The sequence below is a fragment of the Mastomys coucha genome, unplaced genomic scaffold, assembly GCF_008632895.1.
Source record: "Mastomys coucha isolate ucsf_1 unplaced genomic scaffold, UCSF_Mcou_1 pScaffold21, whole genome shotgun sequence".
NCBI lineage: Eukaryota > Metazoa > Chordata > Mammalia > Rodentia > Muridae > Mastomys > Mastomys coucha.
The window spans coordinates 86,580,639-86,600,581 of NW_022196904.1; the positions used below are offsets into that span (position 1 = coordinate 86,580,639).

General features: G+C 41.3%; 1 protein-coding gene across 2 annotated transcripts in view; it reads left to right on the plus strand.

Moving 5' to 3' along the window:
• Positions 1-975: 975 nt before the first annotated feature.
• Positions 976-19,943, plus strand: part of Pak1 (p21 (RAC1) activated kinase 1) — a 121,650-nt gene continuing 102,682 nt past the window's right edge. For both annotated transcript variants that reach the window (XM_031387432.1, XM_031387434.1), the window contains exon 1: positions 976-1,434. The gene's annotated coding sequence lies outside the window, so the exon portion shown is untranslated. The remainder of the gene's footprint in view (positions 1,435-19,943) is intronic.

Genomic DNA, 19,943 nt, shown 5'->3' on the forward strand with positions numbered 1-19,943 from the left:
AGCCGAAAGCTCAATTTGAAATTAATGTTGAGAAAGAGGATCTGATTAGCGGGCTGTTGAATGGTGACCATTGGCTGAGAACATGAAGGGGAAAGGTCACCAGAAATATCTATTATTTTCAAGGGCAATGCATGCTAAACTGTATCTGTTGTTGTTATGTTATTATTATTATTAAGCCGAAGCTTAGAGAAGCCAAATTAGGATAGTCGGGTGCAACTTATTAAGAAATTATGGGTTAGGAATTCAACTTAACTTGAATATCGGGGGTGTGAAATAAGGCTCAGAGTAATACTGTCTCGGTTTTGGATGTACTGAATTTGAGGTCCAGCAGGACATGCAAGTGATGAATGCTGTTTTTCAGGTATTGAGAAAAACATAATCTGAGCTCAGGTAAAAGGTTTGCAGTCAAAAATAGTCTCAGTGGTGGGAAAAGAGCAGGAGAAACAGCGTACTTTTTCTTTTTTTTTCCAACGTGAGTTCAGTATAGCTCAAAGGTCTCCGCTATTCCTGCCCTCGCCCTTACCCTAACTCTTAGACCTCTAACCCCAAGAGAAACAGAAGAGTAGATGTCTGGGTGGGAGGTGACGCAACATCAGACAGTTTTCACACTTTCAGCTCTTGGCGACAAGCCCGGGGATGCCAGGGCGCTTTATATCCAAGGGGCTACCCGCGTTCCACTCTGATTTCACACTAACCCTCTTACAGAGCATCCACATCTCACGGCAAAAGGCCGCTTCCGAGAGAGAGCCCGTGACGGCTCCCCGCAGACGCCCGGCCCCGTGACGTCACGCGGCAGCCAGGTGATTCCCTAGCCTCTGGCGTCAAGTGCTGATGACGTCACCCGGTGCTCCACCTCACCCCCTGGCTTTGTGGGCCGGGTTCACGTGGGTCGGTCGTGCGCTCCCCGCCCCCTCCCACCTGCGGGGGGCGGAGGCCGGACGGAGGGGGCGGGCCCGAACTGAAGGAGGCGTGGCCTGGGCGGGGTCGTAGGGCGCGGCGGCAGCCAGCCGGGCCGCATACAATAGCAAGGCTGCGACTGGGGCCGAAGGCACCGCCGCACGGTGGGCGCTCCTTCCCGCCGCCCGCACCTTCCCGTCCCGCTGCAGCTCTAGGCTGCGCGGAGTCCTCTCCGCGATCGCTGGCTTTTCGCAGTCGCCTGTGCCCCCTCAGAGCCCGCGCTCTCCACAGTCTGCCCCGAGAAGGCTCCTCTCAGCGAGCGCACCCCGCCCCTTCATAGTCCCCGCGCGCCTCCCGCTCCCCGCGGCCCGCAGCGTCCAGCCCTCCAGACCCCGGGCCTGAAGGAACCCGGCGCGAGCGGTGAGAGGAGAACGAGGGGCGGCCGCTCGCTCACGCTCCCGTTCCCGCGCGCTCTCCGGGTTTGGCCGCCGCCAGGAGAAGGAGGAGGAGGAGGAGGAGTGGAAGCGAGCGCAGAAGGTGAGAGCTAGCCTCCTGCGACGGTACTCCCTGCATCACGGCGGCTGGGCGCGGACGCGGGCTCGGGCTCGGGCGCGGGGCTGGGGAAGGCGCTCGGGGCTAGCAGGAGGCGGGGAGTTGGGGGAGCGGACAGGGGCGCCAGGTGAGCTGAGGCGGGCGCCGCCCCGCGAGGCCGAGCGCTCCCTTCGGGCCAACAAAGGCCCCCCTGTGTCAGCTCCTATGCGACCGCGGGTTCCAGGAGCCGGGGCACTGGGGGACACCGAGGGCGGGCGCTGGGGCCGGGGAGGGCCCACAGGTCCCGTCCCGGACTGACTCCTTCCCGAACTTCGGGGTCCTTAGACGCTAAAACCGGCCCGCGACGCAGATGCTAAGTGAAGCTGCAATGAGGGTTTATTCTCCGTGGTCGGTCCCGGCTTGGGAATCACTTTTCGGGTTCATCGCCTTGAAAAATAGACTGGTGGTAATTGACTCGTGCTACCCCTCCCCCCACCTCAGGAATACTCCGTAACTTGGGAAGTTCCGCACAGACTTTCACAGTTTCTTTTTTCCACGTCCATTATTAGTCTACTTCAAAGGCAGAATTATCCCAACCATCCCTATCTTGGGATCTTTGAAAGGTAAACAATACTGTGAGTGTTTTTGGAAGAATACTTGACAGTTATTGGGTGCCTTTAAAAAAATCTTGTAAACTGTTTCTTATGTTTAAACTCCTTGGATAATTATCTTACCCTTTACGATATTTCCAGAACTGTGAAGGGTAAAAGAAGAGGTTATTAATCAAGTTAGTACTTCTGTCTTAAGAGTCGTTCTTGAGAAATACCTTTGTCCCCTATGTTTAAGGGTCTCAACTCTGTCAGTAGGAACTGGAGTTCAGCAGTTCAGAGATGCCTCATTAGGCATCACCTCCTTCCTATATGACCTTGAATTGATCACACCCAGCCTTAAAGTTCCTGGAGTTTGCTTTTAAAGTTCAGAAATGAGCAGGTAGCTAGCAATCATCTGCTCAGCTTTCAAGATTCCACTGAAGAATCCGCTCCACTGTGGAGTCTTTGCTGGCATCCATTCTGCCTCCTTCCTGCTATAACAGTCTGCTCCCCACTGGGGCTCCCAGAGGCCCACAGAGATTTCTTCTGTCTGCACTTGTAACACATTCCACTTGGAAATCTCATGTACACATGAACACAACCCATCTCAACTAGAAGCCACCTCTCAAATGAGTTTTGGCAACTCGAACTCTGACATTCCCTGAAGCTTATTCTAGTCTTACCTGCCTCAGTGAACTCATGGCTTGGCCTGATCAATTTACTTATTTATTCATCTGTTTATCCAACCTTACTGCTACAATCTGGAGTGCTACAATGTTTCAAGCTGCCTGCTAAAGTCTTTGCTGATTTCAAGTACATCAATACAGTGGGTCACAAGACCAAAATCTCAAAGTTTAGTGGGTGAGGTAGACATGTAAACAATGAAGGTCCTCTGGGGGACTCCAGTTGTACAGGGAATGGTGTGCAGTAATTGAGGTCGTTGGACCTGTCTTACAAGTCTTGTCCTGGCCACTACAAGTCCGTAGGGGAAGTGGCCCTTCATCTGTAAGAGTTTACTTGATAAAAAGCTTATCCAGTTCAATTCAGTATATATTTTCTGAGTACCTGTTTTGAGGCCTTTTGCTAGGTTGGCAGGAAGCTGTGCACCTTGAGGGATCTTTGTAAAACGTGGTCCTATCCATGCTTCCTACCCTCCCACCTCCCTTTTCACAGCTGAAGGATTAACTTCAGAATTTTTAGTATGAAATAAGAAACTCCTAGAGAGCTGACCTTTGCCTACTTTTGCATCCTTAAACTTTCTGTCCTATCTCCACCTCCTCTTCTCCTCTCCTTTCCGCTTGCTGCTTGGCCTGGAGTGTTACTTCCTACCTCTTGTTTGCCTGGAGAGAATCCTCTGTTGGACCTCTGAGAAGTAGTCCCTCTTCTTCCCTCTTCATCCTGGGAGTGAGTTGCTCTTCCATCTTCTGGCTCAGGAGCCTAACATTTTTGTAGTACTCCTTTAGTAATCAGTTGCAATTAGCTTTGCGTCTTCAACTTTGAACTTTAGCCCCTTCCTTCCTTTTTTCCTTCCTTCCTTTTTTTTAGTGATCCTAGGGATCAGGTGCTCTACTGTTGAGCTATATCCCCAGCCCCTGGATGTCTAAATGTTGAGACAAGACCAACCGTGGACTCATTCTGTAGCTCAGGCAATGAACTTGTGATTCTCCTGTAGCTTCCTAACTGGGAGACCACTAGGTTCAGCTGCCTGTGAATCTGGTTTTTGTTGTTGTTGTTGTTTGTTTTTTTTTGACATGTTGATGAATGAAACTAGGGCTCTCCCTTTTTTTACATTTTATTTATTTTTTCTCTTAAATTTTATTTATTTATTGTGTTGTGAGTACATGCATTCTAGGTGTAGCTTATATGAAGGCACCTTTTGGGAATTGGTTCTCTTTCCTGGGGATCAGACTCAGGTGATCAGGCTTGGCAGCAAGCACCTTTTCTTGATGAACCATCTTGCCAGCCCTATATATTATTAAATTTCTTCTTTGTTGTTGTTTGTCTGTGTATGTGTGTCTCTCTCTTTCTGAGTGTGTGTGTGTGTTAGTGGGAATTTTGTGGAGGTCAGAGGACAGCTTTCAGGAGATGATTCATTCTCTCTTTTCTCAGTGAGTTTCAGGGGTGGAACTTATTAGGCATGTTCATTAAAGCAAGAGCTTTTTTTTAACCTGTTGACTGATATCATTAGCTCTACTTTTTATTTTGAGACAAGACCTTCCTAAGTTACTCAGGCAGGCCTTGAACTTGGAATCCTTCTTTGTCTAGCTTCTGAGTAGCTGGGGTTACAGGCTTGTGCCACTAGACCTGTCTTTATGAATTACTTGAGGTCAAGATATGTTTCGATTTAGTGTCTAGCAATGTTCCTGGTACTTGAGTACATTGAATGAATAAGTACTTTGAATGAATAAATACGTGAATGAGTGAAAGATTCCTGTAAAGACCATGAGGTAGGTCACCTAATCTTTTGGATGGAACATTTAGTTGTTAAAAATGTGGTCCTTGGGCTGGGTGGTGGTGGCACATGCCTTTAATCCCAGCACTTGGGAGGCAGAGGCAGGTAGATTTCTGAGTTCGAGGCCAGCTTGGTCTACACAGTGAGTTCCAGGTCAGCCAGGGCTACACAGAGAAGCCCTGTCTCAAAAAACCAAAAAGACAAAAAAAAAAAAAAGGGTGGTCCTTGCACCAGCAGTGTCAGCAATCTGTCAGTAGATTAATGAGTCTCATCCCAAACCTACAAAAAAAAAAAAAGAGGGTTGGAGCCCAGGCATTTCTGCTTTATTAGGCCCTCCAAAATGATCCTGATGCTTGGTGCTTATTAAGGCTGAGAAATCGATACATAGTTAAATGATCTGTTGTTTTTTGTTGTTTTTTGTTGTTTTTTTGTTTTGTTTTGTTTTGTTTTTGTTTTTCAGACAAGGTTTATCTGTATAGACTCATTCTATAGTCCAGGCTGGCCTCGAACTCAGAAATCCGCCTGCCTCTGCCTCCCAAGTGCTGGGATTAAAGGCGAGCACCACCATCGCCCAGCCTGTTTTTTGTTTTTTGTTTGTAAAACCAGCACCCCCTCCTCCTGCCTCATTTCCTCCCCCATCCCTTTTCTTCCTTAGTTTTTCTTCCTTATTCTATCCTGACATTCCCTTCTGTTCACACCCCCTGCCTCCAATCTATCTCTTGCCACTAGAATGAAAGCTGCTTGAGAGCTGGGAGATGTTTCTGTTCAAGGTCCTTGCTTTAAGCTCACTGCCTAAAAGAGTGACTAACCACAGCTAGCACAGACCCTGAAATATTTGCTAGATGAATCCTGTGACTTGGTCTTACTTACTGCCAGCTGCTACACTGGGGTTTTGTTGAATACTTTGAGTGAAGAGTAATCACATTCCAATTTGCAAATCCAGAAGAATCTTAACATTTTTGGGGAATCATTTTTGCTTTAGCCAGCTTAGTTACCTTCCTTCCCTCCCTGTGTTTATTTTTTATTTATTTTTAGTATTTAGTATTATTTGAGACAAGGGGTCTTGCTATGTAGCTCAGACTGGCCTTAAACTTGTGCCAGCTTCCTGTCTCAACTTTTCTTTTTTTTTTTTTTTTTTTTTTTTTTGGTTTTTCTGAGACAGGGTTTCTCTGTTTAGCCTTGGCTGTCCTGGAACTCACTCTGTAGACCAGGCTGGCCTCGAACTCAGAAATCAGCCTGCCTCTGCCTCCCAAGTGCTGGGATTAAAGTAAAGGTATGTGCCACAACTGCCCCGCTCTGTCTCAACTTCTTGAGTGCTGAGATTACAGGCATATGCCTGGCTTTGCTGTCTTTTTACTGTAGAAAAAAATCTGCAGGGTTTCCCAACTTATAATATTGTTTTAGCCATGATGTGAAAACTGCTGAAATATCCTAGGCCAGGATTCTTTCTTGAGAATTTGCAGGTTGGTTTTCCAAGTCTAAATGAGCATTCAGACTTTTGAGTCTTAACTTGAAACAGTCTCTTCCAGATCACCCGTGGTTTTTGTCTTTTTCCTCTTCCTATGAAGCTCTAAAAGTGCTTTGTTTTACTTTTTGTTTTCTTTTTCCTTTTTTTCCCCCTTTGAGGCAGGGTTTTTCTGTTTAGCCTTAGCTATCCTGGAACTCATTCTGTAGACCAGGCTGACCTCAAACTCAAGAGGTCTCTGCCAGCCTCTGCCTCCTGAATGCATATGCCACTACTGTCTAACTTCATTTTGTTGTTGTTGTTGTTTTTTGAGACTTGGGTCTTTGTCTAACTTGAAGGTTAAGGGCTCAGATAGACTGGCGGTAACCCTAGGCATACTATTGACTCTGCCTCCCCAGGGCTGGGCTTATAGGTATACTACTGCTCCTAGATCGTTAAGTAAGTGCTGGGGATCTGAACTGAAGTCTGCATGCTTGTATAAAGCACTTTACTGAGCCATCTCTTCAGACCAGTGTTTTTGTCAATTTTCTTATTAGTCTTACGTGTATGAGTAAACTGTAGCTGTACAGATGGCCGTGAGCTATCATGTGGCTGCTGGGAATTGAACTCAGGACCTCTGCTGCAGCCGCCACCGCCACCGCCACCGCCGCCTCTGCCGCTGGGGGCCCCTTCCTCCCCCCCACCTCGCTCCAGCCCAATTCACTGTAGCTGTCTTCAGACTCACCAGAAGAGGGCATCAGATCTTATTACCGATGGTTGTGAGGCACCATGTGGTTGCTGGGGGCCCGACCTTAGGACCTTCGGAAGAGCAGTCAGTGCTCTTACCCACTGAATCATCTTGCCAGCCCAGTTTTCTCTTTCTAAGATCCTTCTGGGGAACCATGGCTTCATTTATTTATTCTTTACCATATAAACAGTAATTAGGTTCATCTCTACTATGCACCAGGCTTTTGCTATACACATTTATATAGGGTATTGCTTAAGCCATTAAGGAAATGTTAAAATGAACAGATAAATAGAGGGGTTTGATTGTAAAGGTGAGAGAAAGCTGCCTTTGTGAATCCCTTCCTCCACTCCCAATTTATGGATAGGTTGTTAATCAAGTATCATTTTAGTAAACATACTTCAAAAATAATTTTGAAGCTGGGAGAGGTGGCAGGTGTTTTTATATTACAGTAAGTGGGAGGTGGGTATCTTTCCAACCCTCAGAATAGCCATGTTTGATAATTGCTGGTATCTTAGAGATAAAGAAGCAGAGGCTTGTAGTGGTAAAATAAACAAGCTTGTTCAAATCTTTGCTGCATGTAAATGACAAATCTCGATCTGGTCCATATCTGTCTGACCCCAGCAGCCATGGTCTGTTTTCAGTTTCTAGGCTGCTTGAATTTTTACACATGGAGCCATTAGAAATATTTTACAAATAAATATATTTCTGTTGGTGTTTCACATCATTTACTGCTAATCATTCATGTGGGAAAAAGATCCTTCCAGGGTGTCATTTTCTTCAGATTTCACAGTGGCCCTATATTCTCATTTTATGAGTTAGGAGACTGAGGATGATAGAGATGTTGGTTTACTTAAAAAGCACATCATCAGCAAGTGCCTGAATATTGACTGAAACACATTTTGAAATTCTAGGTGTAGTGCTTATATTTGCCACTACTATATTGACTTTTTGAACTCTATCTAGATTCTAGAATACTAGAAACATCCTTTTAGGTTGCTTCCTGATCTCAGTTTCTTACCCCTAAGAAACCCCCAATTAAAGAACAAAGTTTGAGCTAAAGAAAAAGAAATGCTGATGAAGTTCTTAATGATAGCAGCTTGAATATATAATATTTCTTCCCTGTGTCTCAAATATTTATTAATGTTATGCACTGCCTTTGTGCTAAGCCTTTTCTCAGGAATAATTTTCTCTTCTGTCTCACCCTCTTTTTTTAAATTATTTTTTCATGTTTCTGTTTTTGATGGCATGAATGTTTATATGACTCTCTAGATTATCCTTTGTGGGGTGGGATGTAGCTCAGTTTGTAGAATGCTTGCCTAGCATATATGAAAACCTAGGTTTGATCCCTAGCACCACATGAAACCAGGTATGATGTTCTATGTCTGTAATTCAGCACTTCAGAGGTAGTGGCATCAGGGCCATCTTTGGCTATGTAATGAGTTTGAAGGTAGCAGCTTCATAACCAGAGACCCTGTCACAACCAACCAGCCAACCAACCAACCAACCAACCAGCCAGCCAACTTATTCCTTTGTAAAGGATCTTGTAGTAGTAGTACCTCATTTCATGATTTTTTATTTTTTAAAGGCAGATCATTGTGTTTTAAAATAGTTTTTTCTTTGTTTTAAAAATATTTATTTTTAGTTAATGTATATGAGTGTTTTGCCTGCAAGTGCACCACAGGTGTGCCTAGTGCCTGAAGAAGGCCAGAAGGATTCAGATTAGATTCCCTAGAATCAGAGTTACAGCCTACTGTGAGGGTGTTAGGAACCTAACCCAGGTTAGGTTCTTCTACAAGTGTTCTTAACCTCTGAGCCATTTCTCCAGCTCCTCATCAGTATGATTTTGTGGGATATTGATTAATTCTCTAAAATTGATCCAAGTCCATTATGTCTTGGCTCTTATTTACGGAGTGAGGGTTAAGTAATTTGCATATAGCCTTGGGAAACCATTCTTACTTATGGAGCTTTCTTCATTCTTTCCCTTTCTGTTTCCATCCCTCTCAGGTTCCCTTTCCCTTTCAGGCTGGGTAATCTCCAAGAAGTGGTGGAAGAATATATGTTCTCTTTATAGACTCTGCCTTTTGAATCTTTTGTTATGATAAATGATCAGTGTATGTGTTGCTTCCACCATCTTCTGTCTGTGCATACTGGATCTTCAGGCTCAACTTTATTTCCACCTGGCTCCCACAATGCTAAGGTTCATGTCTCATATCATATGTTTATGTTCCTGATTTAAACCGTTGCCTTCTTAGTTCTTTGTGTGCTACTGCAATATTTCTGTCATTTCCAAGAGGAGGAGTTGGGTATTAAATAGGAGAGCACCAAACTTGAAGTTACACAAAAAGCAGCTTAGATATTTACTTAAATCTCTCTTTCTTCATTTAAAAAGAGAAGAAACTCAGTTTAACTCACACAGTTATTAAATTAATGTTTGTGAAAGTGACTTGCAAGATGCTGGTGTATAAGATGTTAAAGTAGTAGACTTACAATTTATGTGTTGGTAGAGGTTCTTTATTTTGATTATGTTTGAATTACTTTTCAAGATTAATAAAAACAGTTGCCTCTCTTAGTTTTACTTTAACTTGGTGTGTGTGTGTGTATGTGTTTTAAAGATAGGGTTTAATGTGGCTCAGGGTGGCCTCTAGCAATGTGGCAGAGATGTCTTTAAACTTCTGATCCTTCTGCCTCTGCATACTGACTGTGCTAATATGCCTTATTTAGTTAAATGTCTATAGATGATTCTAATATACAAACCTGGTTGCAAAAATAATATCCTCTGTAAATATCTTGTTATATAAAATTGAATGATTTGTTGCTATTTGAAGTTCATTCATTTGCAAATCACATTATGTATGAGGCATTGTCTAGGGGAAAACATACCTGTATATAGACAATTATCTTTTGTTGAGACAAAAATTACACATGAAGATATGTGCAAGTGCTATGTGACAGGGGAAGGGAATCTACTCCACTTGAAATGGGGAGGCTTGGTTGTGTTAAAGGACATGCCAAGCAGATGAAGTCTGAAATATGGACAGAAGTCAATACTACGGCAACTGTGGAAAGAGAAGAGGAAGGACCTTCCTCAAAAAGCAGTTAGGAGGGTCAGAAACTGAAAAGCTTTTTTGCTGAGTCCTGAGTAGTTTAGTATGTGTAGAGGATAGGGTGTAGGGAATGGTGAGAACAGAAGGAAGGACCCAGATGGTGAAACAACTTTTGTATAATACACAAGGTACTTTTACTATAATATAACTTCCCTTTATTCTTTGATTATTTGATTATTCTCTGGATTAGTGAGGATAGGTGTTGTTTTATCTTTATTTTATAGAAGAGAAAACAGGGAGGTTAATTGAATTGCCTAAGGCTATATACAGCATAGCTAAGATTTGAAGCCAGATCAGTATAGCTTTGAGCTTATGCCTCTTTTATTGCACCATTGCTGACCTACACCTTTATAGAGTTTGAGGATCAGGCAAGCATTAAGGTTTGTATACTTTGTAAGCTACAAAGTACTTGACTAGTATTAGCTTTTTTTTTTTTTTTTAAGAGGGATATTTTATTGAATATTCTTTTTTTTAGTTAGATATTTTCTTTATTTACATTTCAAACGATATTCCCTTTTCCTGGTTTCTCCTCCGAACAAAACCTCTATTCCCTCCGCCCCTCCCCTAGTATTAGCTCTTGGTAGTTTGTGGTTGGAACTTTCTGTCTGTGATTTATTTTATTTTATTTTGAGACAAGAGTTTTGTGTATCCATAGTTTTATTGCTTTCAACTCCCAAGTACTGGGATTATTAGCATGAGCTATCACATTTGGCTTAAAGTTCACTTGACTTATGTTCTATGGGCATTTCTTAGAATTCTCCTTAGTCTCCAGACTTTTTCCTCCCCTGTTGGAGTTGCCAGTAAACCAGGAGCCAATAAGCTAAAATAAGGCCAGCTTATTACTCTTCCAATTTTAGTGTATTTACTTAAGCTCCCCAATTTTGAATTTTTATTTGTTAAATTTATTTATATCCTTTTTTTAAGTACTTGGGAGATGGAGACAAGTGGCTATCTGTGAGCTTAAGTTCAGCCTGGTATATAATTTCCATGCCAGCTCCAGCTATATAGAGAGACCCTGTGTTAAAAAACAAAGCAAACAAACAATTTTTTTTTCAGATTGTGGTATAAGTGCTGAGAGAGTTTTGTATAATTCAACAAATTCTTGATTCTTCCTGTTACTTGGAGAATTATTATTTTGTTATATTTTTCTTTCATTTAATATCACACTTAGAATTAGATGATTAGCCCAGAATCTGAGGGGTTCGTTTTGTTACCAGTAATTTTTTCTTTAGTTTTGGTAATTGAACTCACTGTAGCACTGGGCTATACTCCCTGTTTCTCAGAATAGACTTTGCTTGAATAATGGAAGATGTTACCTATAAAGTAGTAACATAAAGGAAACAAAAACCCAGGTAGATAGAGTGGAAAAATCCATAATGGTATACTTTTGAAAGGCCAAGTTTCTTCAGCAGTTTTACTCTCTCACACATGGACTTGTAAAGGCATACATGTATATATATTCATGTATACAGATGTTCATGAGCTCCTGTTATGCAACACAAAGCTTTTCCTGGGAGCCACAACTCATGTCTCCTCACCCCCAAATAGGGATCCTACAGATAGAACAAAATACAGATACCACCAAAGTCCAATTTGAAGAACCAGTGAATTTTTGGGGGTTACTGTAGGGTAAGGGACTTGACCCTGAAGCTCAGGACATAGGCCAAATGAAAAGCATCAACCTTCTGGCTTGACCCAGAGCTTCCTACAGTTTCATACTTTCCCCTTAAGCTCATGGCCCTTGTTCCAAAAACCCTATGAAAGTGTTCCCCTCTATCCAGCCTCTGCAGTCTCTGTTTCCAGTCAGAGGCAGAAGCCATTCTGGCTTTCTCCCCAATAAATCTCTTTTGTGAGGTTTGTTCCTCATGGTGTGGTTTTGTGGTATTCCTTGGCTCCTGACTTCAAGATGCCTATATCCTGGAAAAACCCTTAGTTATTTACAGGAGTATGGATAAAGGGGTACTTACAGGAGCAGTAATGACTCAACAACAGCAGCAGGACCGAGGCCCACCCCAGCATGGGTACCAGCTCACAGAAAAGCTGGCAAACCTGAAGCACACTGCACAGCCTGCAGGCAGCTCAACAAGTTGTTGAGTATCCTTTCTGAGGGGCTCTGGTATGAACCTCTTTTAGGCAGCTCTGCTGGTTTCTGCTTCTCTCAGGCAGTTGGTCTAGGCTCAGAGTCTTTTTTGCAGTCAGTTTCCTTTTGCTGCTCAGCCTCCTTCTGTCTGAGGGGGACTCTCAGCTTTTCTTGCTTACTCAAGCAGGGAGGAGCCTCATAAATCTAGTCAATTTCAGGGACTTCCAGGATCTATTTTAAGACATTTACCTTTTGATTTTAGGAGCTTCATGCGGGATGAAATATTTCAATCTTGGAGAAAATGCTTACACACAGCTCCCATATGCCTAACCTATTACTTATATATTATTTCGGAGAATTTCAAAATAAGTTGTAAACATTAGTATTATTTTACCATTAGACACTTTTAGTATTCATATCATTTGTTTTCATAGAAACATACTCATTTGCTATTCTGTGGTTTTATTTGGTTAGTGCCATACTGGAACCTAAGCTCCAAAGACTTGTCTCTGTAAAGGATGGCTATTTTAAAGAGAAGGAGGTAGTTTTTTTGATTGTTTTTTGAGACAGGGTCTTATGTAGCTTAGACTGCCTTGAACTGGTTGTGTAGCCAAAGATGACCTTGAACTCCATGATCCTTAGGTCTCCACCTCTCAAGTGCTGGAATTACAGCAGGAGCTTGACTTTTCTTGAAAATAAAAAATAGGTTTCCCTGTCTGTTAACTATTGTGCTTGAGCCTGGCAGATAGTAGGTATTCAGTAACATTTTGTACACTGAGTAAATGAAAGTGGAGCTAGCACATACTGTAGCCCATGTGACTTCTTGAGTAAGAACATTAGTTATTTTTTTCCAGCTCAACAAACATAAAAGAATTCCTGTGTATTTCTTCCTTGGAGCCCGTCCCACTCTTGGGAGTTCTTCCTTGCTTCTTCTTAATAAGTCTGTATTCACAGTGCTTAAAAAAAGGTTTATTTTAATACCTGTCTGAAAGATGATGGATTGCTAAATAGATAACCATTTAGTACAAATATCTCTGAAATGAGAAAAAGTTGAAGGCTCTCTTGATGACATCTAAGAGTGAAAATTTCAAGTCCAACTCTAGCTATTTGGCCATTCTGAATATTTTTTCATTTCATTTGAATTGAGGAATTACATGTAATTGAGGCCTTTGTAGGCTTGTGACCATCTAGGTGGCGGTTTATTTTGTTTGATTGTTTTTTATTTTCTGTGTGCATATATGCTAGATATGAACTTTACAACTATGTTTGCAGTTCTGTTCTGGGGTCAGGCCTTTTATTCAAGGGAGGGCTTCAAAATTGGAAGTTCTTTTAAATTAATTTTTCAAGAAAAGTCAAGCTGCTTTTTCTCTTTGACAAGGTATTTCTGTGTATTTTAGTCTGGCCTTGCAATCTAGATCCTCCTGCCTTAGCTTCCAGAATGCTGGGATTACAGGCAGCCAGCATCACACCTGGGTTAATGTTATTTAACTTTCCTCCATTAAAATAACAAATCTGGGGCTAGAGTGATGGTTCAGCAGTAAAGGGCATTGCTCTTTCAGAGGACGGGGATTCAATTCCCAGCACCCACATGGCAGTTCACAACTGTCTGTAACTCAAGTTCCAGTGGATCCAACACCTTTTTACAGACATGCATGGAGGTCAAAAACCAATGCACATACAAACAAACAATCAAACAAGAACCTCAACTAAACAGCAGCGGCAACAAACAGATCTGGGGCTGAGGGCCTAGTATAAGTAAAACTCAGAGTTCAGTCCCCAGAACCACGAAACAAAACAAAATCCAAATGGAACACTAAACAACCCTACCAAAAAACCTAAGCTCTGTTTTTGAAACTATGTCTTCGTAGTTTGGAAATTTAAGTAGTTTGAAGCAAAATCCAGATAAGGAGCTGGATGTGGTGATACATGCCATTAACTCTAGCACAGGGGAGGCAGAGGAAGGTGAAACTCTGAGTTTGAGGCATAGTGAAATCTTGCCCCACCTCCCCCCCACAAAAGAAGCCAGATGAGGTTTGTATAAGGTTGTTTTATTGATGCCTCATCATTTCCAAGTTTCCCTTTGTATTAATGCTTTTTTGTTATTGTGATGAAACACCATGACCAAAGGAAATTATAGAAGAAAGTTTATTTGGGTTTGCAGCTAAGAGGGTTAGAGTCCATGCTGGTGGAGTGGAGGCAATAGGCATGGTAAGCAGGAGCAAGAAGCTGAGAAGTCAAATCTAGAACCATAAGCGTGAAGCAGATAGAGGGAACTGCAAATCACAGTCTTTTAACTCTCAAGCCTGCTTCAGTGACACATGTCTTCCAACAAGGCCACATCTCCGATGAGTCCCCAAACAGCACCACCAAATGGGGACTAAGCATTCAAATGGGGAACATTTTTCATTCAAATCAAACCTCTCAATCTCTTTCACCATCATTTCAATTTATTTGAAGAAACAGCATTGTTCCATAGGGTTATTCACTTCAGATTTTGTATCCTATTGTTTAAACAGGAACCTTCCTTGGTCCTATATATTTATTTATTTTTAAAAACTATTTTAATTTAATTTTATGTATGTATTTTGCTTGCATGCATGTCTATGCACCACATGTGTGTCTGGTACCAGAGGAGGCAGAAGAAGGCATCACATTTCCTGGGACTTGAGTTATAGATGAGTATGAACCTCTAGCACCCCTTTTTATTTCTTATAAATCTATAGCAGGATTTAACAGTCCAACTCTGCTCTCCTCTCTCTTTTCCCTGTTCTTCCTCTTCTTTTTCTTTCTTCCTCCCCTTTTTCTAACCAGAACCTAACAAATGTTAGACAAGAGCTGGAGCCCCAGAAACCTGGTCTGATTCAGGTTTGTTTTGTTTTGAACCAGTGCCACTTCATTGGTATTGGTGTGTTCTTTCATCTAAGGCTCCTGAGTCCTGGATGTTTCTCTTTCTGTGATGCTAATGGCTGTAGAATTCCTTTTCCCTTCTTAGATTACTGGACCTTTCAGCCTTTGCCTTTCTTGTTAAACTCCTTCCTTTACGGAGTCTCCTAGGCTGGCCAGATGGCTCCATACTTAAAAGAGGCTCCCTGAGCTTGAAGACATATAAACACAAATAAGCAAATAAAATACCATTTAAAAATAGTCTTCCTTTGCTGGGTGTTATTGCATATATGTACTTAATAGTCACAGGTACTTGAAAGACTGAGGCAGGAATATTGCTTGAGCCCAAAAATTGGAGGCCTGTTTTAGTATTATTGTTATATATATTGAATAGTTCAATTATTTAAAAAAATTAATCAACATCCATGCGTTCCTTTCTGCTCGCCATTAGGTCTGTTCTTACTCATTTTGTCAGTAAGTGCCTTTTAATGGCAAGATCATGAACATCTAACAATATGGCAGATTCTAAAGTGGAGATGGAAGAATTTTGTGAAGTGAAATACAGTGATTCTGGAAGGTGGCTTAAGCCACACAAACCCTGATAGGTAAGAATCAGATAAGGTTATCAGATTGCTTTAAGGTTGAAGGAATTGTGTGCAGTTAGTATGTTTAAGCTGAAAATTTAAATACAACTGGGAGGAAGATTAATGTGTGCAATAAAATAACAGGAGTGTCAGAAGACATCTATTTAAATAACAAAGGATTAAGAGGATCCTGGGGGAAAATTGGTGATGTTCTTAAATATTTTTACAAAACTGATCTTATACACATATTTTGGAAACTAAATGTGAAATAACAGTGTTCTTGAAGATTTTTTTATTAGTGGCAAATATAACTTAAATTTTAGTAATGATGAAAAATTGATTTTGAGTTATTTTAATAGACTTTTTTTTTTTTTTTGGTTTTTTGAGACAGGGTTTCTCTGTATAGCCCTGGCTGTCCTGGAACTCACTCCATAGACCAGGCTGGTATTTTAATAGATTTTTAAAACCCTTTTCTAACAAATTTTTGTTTGTTTTTTGGCAGGAGGAGGGAGATAAACTAGAAATTTTGGTTAACTTTAAGTGATATTTTGGGTACTAGTTATCCTTATATAACAAGAATCCCTCTAGTGTTTGATGGTTTTGTTAGATATAGTTCTGAGACTGGAGCTATATTGTGTTCATGTGGTGCTTGATAAATGCATAGTGATCAAGGAAGAAGTGAGAAATAACTGAAGGGATTTGGTACTGTATGGCATGTGTGTGTTGAACTGTTATGTTGTTAGATCCAAATGGAAAACCTCTTATTCTTTCTTTTGTTCCTGCCTAGTATGTGCTTTAATATTCAGAATCTGTTCTATGCCTTAGTAGCTCTTGGTCTCATTGAAATTCTTCCTGGAGATTGAGATGGAAATGAGAAAGGCCTTGGGCTGCTGCCTAGACGTCCACATTCATGAGAACTTAGAAATGCAAAGGGACCAAATGCCTTGACTGACCTAGCCAGAGCCAGGTCAGCCAATCATTGCTTTCCTGCTCTCCCTTTGTTCTCTGTGCCTTTGGTCTTCTATCTGCTGGAGGTTTGTGCTACAGCTGTTTCTACCAATTAATGTAATGCTAATGTGCCCCTTATTGAAGCTCTGGACACACTTGGTCCCCGTTGGTGGGTAAGAGCTCCAAAGTAGCAGCCTTCGGAATATCTTTTCACTAATAGTTGGACTAGACACCTTTTCATACTGTTTTTGAAACCATAGAAACCAGAAGCTGAATATGCTGTTTAGATCTGGGAAGCTTAATTTCTCATTCTATGTAAGACGAAAGATTAAAAAAAACCCCAAAAAACCCACAAAGGGATCAAGCCAAATTTATTCCATATCTCATATTTCAACAAAGATGTCGATTTAAACTTTATCCTCTCTGTATCATGTAGCAGTTAAACCTCTGCCCCTGACCTATATCTGAAAGCTGAGATGCTGCCATTTCTTGACTATGTGGTAGGGGAGTGCTAAATCCAGCAGTTTTAGTTTCTTTACCTGCTTCATAGGTTTACACTAGGATACATGGAGTAGTAGTTACATTATGTAACACTTTGAAGTCCAGGGCCTGGTCTCCTTGCTATCCCTATCCTGAAGTATCCTGAGTACCTAGGGTTTTTTTTTTTTTTTTGAGACAATAGTCTCTGTGGCCTGGGCTGTCCTTGAACTCTTACTGTGTGGCCAAGATCTTCCTACCTTTAATGAGTGCTGAGATTACTGGTACAACAGCAGGCTCAGGTTATATGATTCTGGGGATTAAACCCAGAGCCTCATGCATGCTAGGCAGGCCTCTAGCAACTGAGCTATATCTTTGTCACTTTATGGAACAGTTTTTAATGTAATCAAAGATGCTTAATACATATGTTTTCTCACCCTTCCCCCTCACCCTCCCAAGACAGCTTTTATGTACCCATGGTTGGCCTGGAATTCACTATGTAGACCAGGCTGACCTTGAACTCATAGAGATTCACCTGCCTTTGTCTCCCAAATTCTGGGATTAAAACCTTGTGCCACCATGCTCAGCTCAATGAATTTTCTTGAAGGAGTGTTTTCTAAATAACATCTGGGTTTTATATTGTATTATCCTTTTTTTCTTTACAGTTCTTTATATGAATTTTCACTTTTAAAAACGGTTTGGGCTGGCTCAATGGTTCAATGTGTAAAGGTACTTGCTGCTAAGCTCCACAACTTGAGTTTATCCCCAGGATCCACATGAGAGAACCAGCTCCCATGACTTTTCCTTCAACTTCCACGTGTGTGCTGTGGCACCTGTGTGTGGACGTGTGTGCGCGCGCGCACACACACACACACACACACACACACACACACACACACGAGTGCACACACAAGATAAGTTGGAGCAAAAATAGTTTTTGTGTTATTCCTGATTATTTCATGTATCTTTGTTTTCTTTGCATTGTAAACCTTCAGAATGAGGTGATGGTGCACACCTGTAATCCCAGGACTTTGATAGGTGGAGGCGGCAGGAGGATCAGGAGTTCAGAGTCATCTTGAACTATATCTAGTGAGTTCCAGAGCTACTTGTGTCTCTAAAAAACAACCAACATCTCCCCTGCCTCCAAAAATTGAGGAAAGGTGATCTTTGTTGTGAAAAACTTTTCCATAGCTGACAGTATTTTTTTTTTTTTAACAGTTTTGAAGACTTAGTAAATATTAGTAAATACCATTTGGATTCAATCTTAATTATTGAACAAAAACTGGTATATGTTGTGGCATCATTCCAAATTCTAGTTAGTGAATTTGTAGGTGTGGTCCTCAGTGGCATGGGGTACCTTATTGCCTTTATTAGGTTGTTCTTTATACTTGAAATAATCCTTCCTGTCTCTTATCTGCATGACACTGGTCATTTCTTCGGGTGCTCACTTATTTTTGTCAAGTCTCTTTTCTTTTCCTCTGTGATCAGTTCCTTTTTATTCAGGTTGCCTGATTGTGAGAGGGACACTACACTAAAGACTTGATGCAAAGATATGGGCCAGGTGTTTTGGGAATATGATAGTATGTATTGTATTTTTTTTAGTATGGGCCTTTTTATCAGCATCCTTACTGATTAATTGAGGGAAGTAACAGGATCAATTCTAGCAACTTCAAGCAGCATGAATTCATTATAGGTTTTGAGAGAGGGGTTAAAGACTACTTCTGATGGCTAAGGATGCAGCTCCATGATAGAGCATGCGTCTGGCATACACAAGGTCCTGAATTTAATAGTCGGCACTGAAAAATCTGAAGGAAAAGTGCATCTAGGTTAAATTTCTTTGAATAAACTTGCATTTAAGAATTAAACTCCTAAGAACGGCAGTTTTTGCTGGAAGCTGTTGCTATGACAACTAATCTAGAGTTGTGTTGTCTCTGCTGCAGTTTGTTCTGCAGAAAAATGTTCTATGTCCAGTCTAATCCTTTATCTAATCTTGTTCCAAATTGGAATCTAGTTTGAGAGTTATCTACTTGGCAGTCCTAAATCATACTTATAAGAGAGTGTAACAAATCTAATTTTATTTCTCAAACTCTGAAGTACCTAAGAGATTGAAATAGATTTGAGAAAACTAGTTTACATATTGGTTATAGAGAGTATTCAGGTGCTAGTGCATTTTTCTAGTACCAAATCTGAAATTCTATTAGTATAAAACCTTACTTAAATTTTTTATAAATTATGTTGGCATAAGCTGGGCAGAGGTGGTGCATGCCTTTTATCCCAGCACTTGGGAGGCAGAGGCAGGCGGATTTCTGAGTTCGAGGACAGCCTGGTCTACAGAGTGAGTTCCAGGACAGCCAGGGCTACACAGAGAAACCCTGTCTTGAAAAACCAAGAAAAAAAATATGTTGGCGTTTATATCATGCTTATGTTACCTTCTTTGGCCCTATGATGGTTTAGTAAACTGGCTGAAATGAGCAATGGGAGGTGGGAGTGGTGGGGGAGAGAGAGAGAGAGAAAGAGAGAAAGAATATGAATGAGTTTATGTGTAGAAATTATGACTACTTGCAGTCTTGCCACTAATTTGGTTTGGTGCTGGGATTGAACCAGGATCCTGAAGAACAAGTATTTTTACTATTGAACCATCTTTTCAGTCTCCTAAAATGGACTCTTCCCCCACTTCAAAAAACCTATTATAGAGTCAAATTATACTTGCTTCTCTCTTGAATTACAAATTTCTAGGGATATAGCACATGCTGGTTGGCTAAACTTAATCATTATCCAGGAATTAGGTACTGGCAAAATGAGATTAATAGGCCTGATTTGTGTATGTAATCAACACCTATCTCCTAGTTGGAGATCAGATCACTTTTTCTCAAGGACAGTGTGGTTTTCGAAAGGTAATTTCTTTTTTCTTGCTTTTGATATTTTGAGACATGGTCTCACATTGCTTAGGTTGGCCCTAAATTCTTGCTATATGGTCAAGGGTGACTCTCTGAGCCTCCAGATCACCTTGCTTCTGGCTTCTACCCCTGCCTCTGGAGCATTCAGATTATAAATATGGGCCATTATGCCTGGCAAAGTGCTAATTTTTGAACCACTTCCCAGACCAAAGTCAAAATATGGGGCTTAAATTTGTTTTTATAAATTCTCAAAGTGATTCATATTATTTACCTGCTACTGATAAGGGATGATAAGACTTGAGGACTCC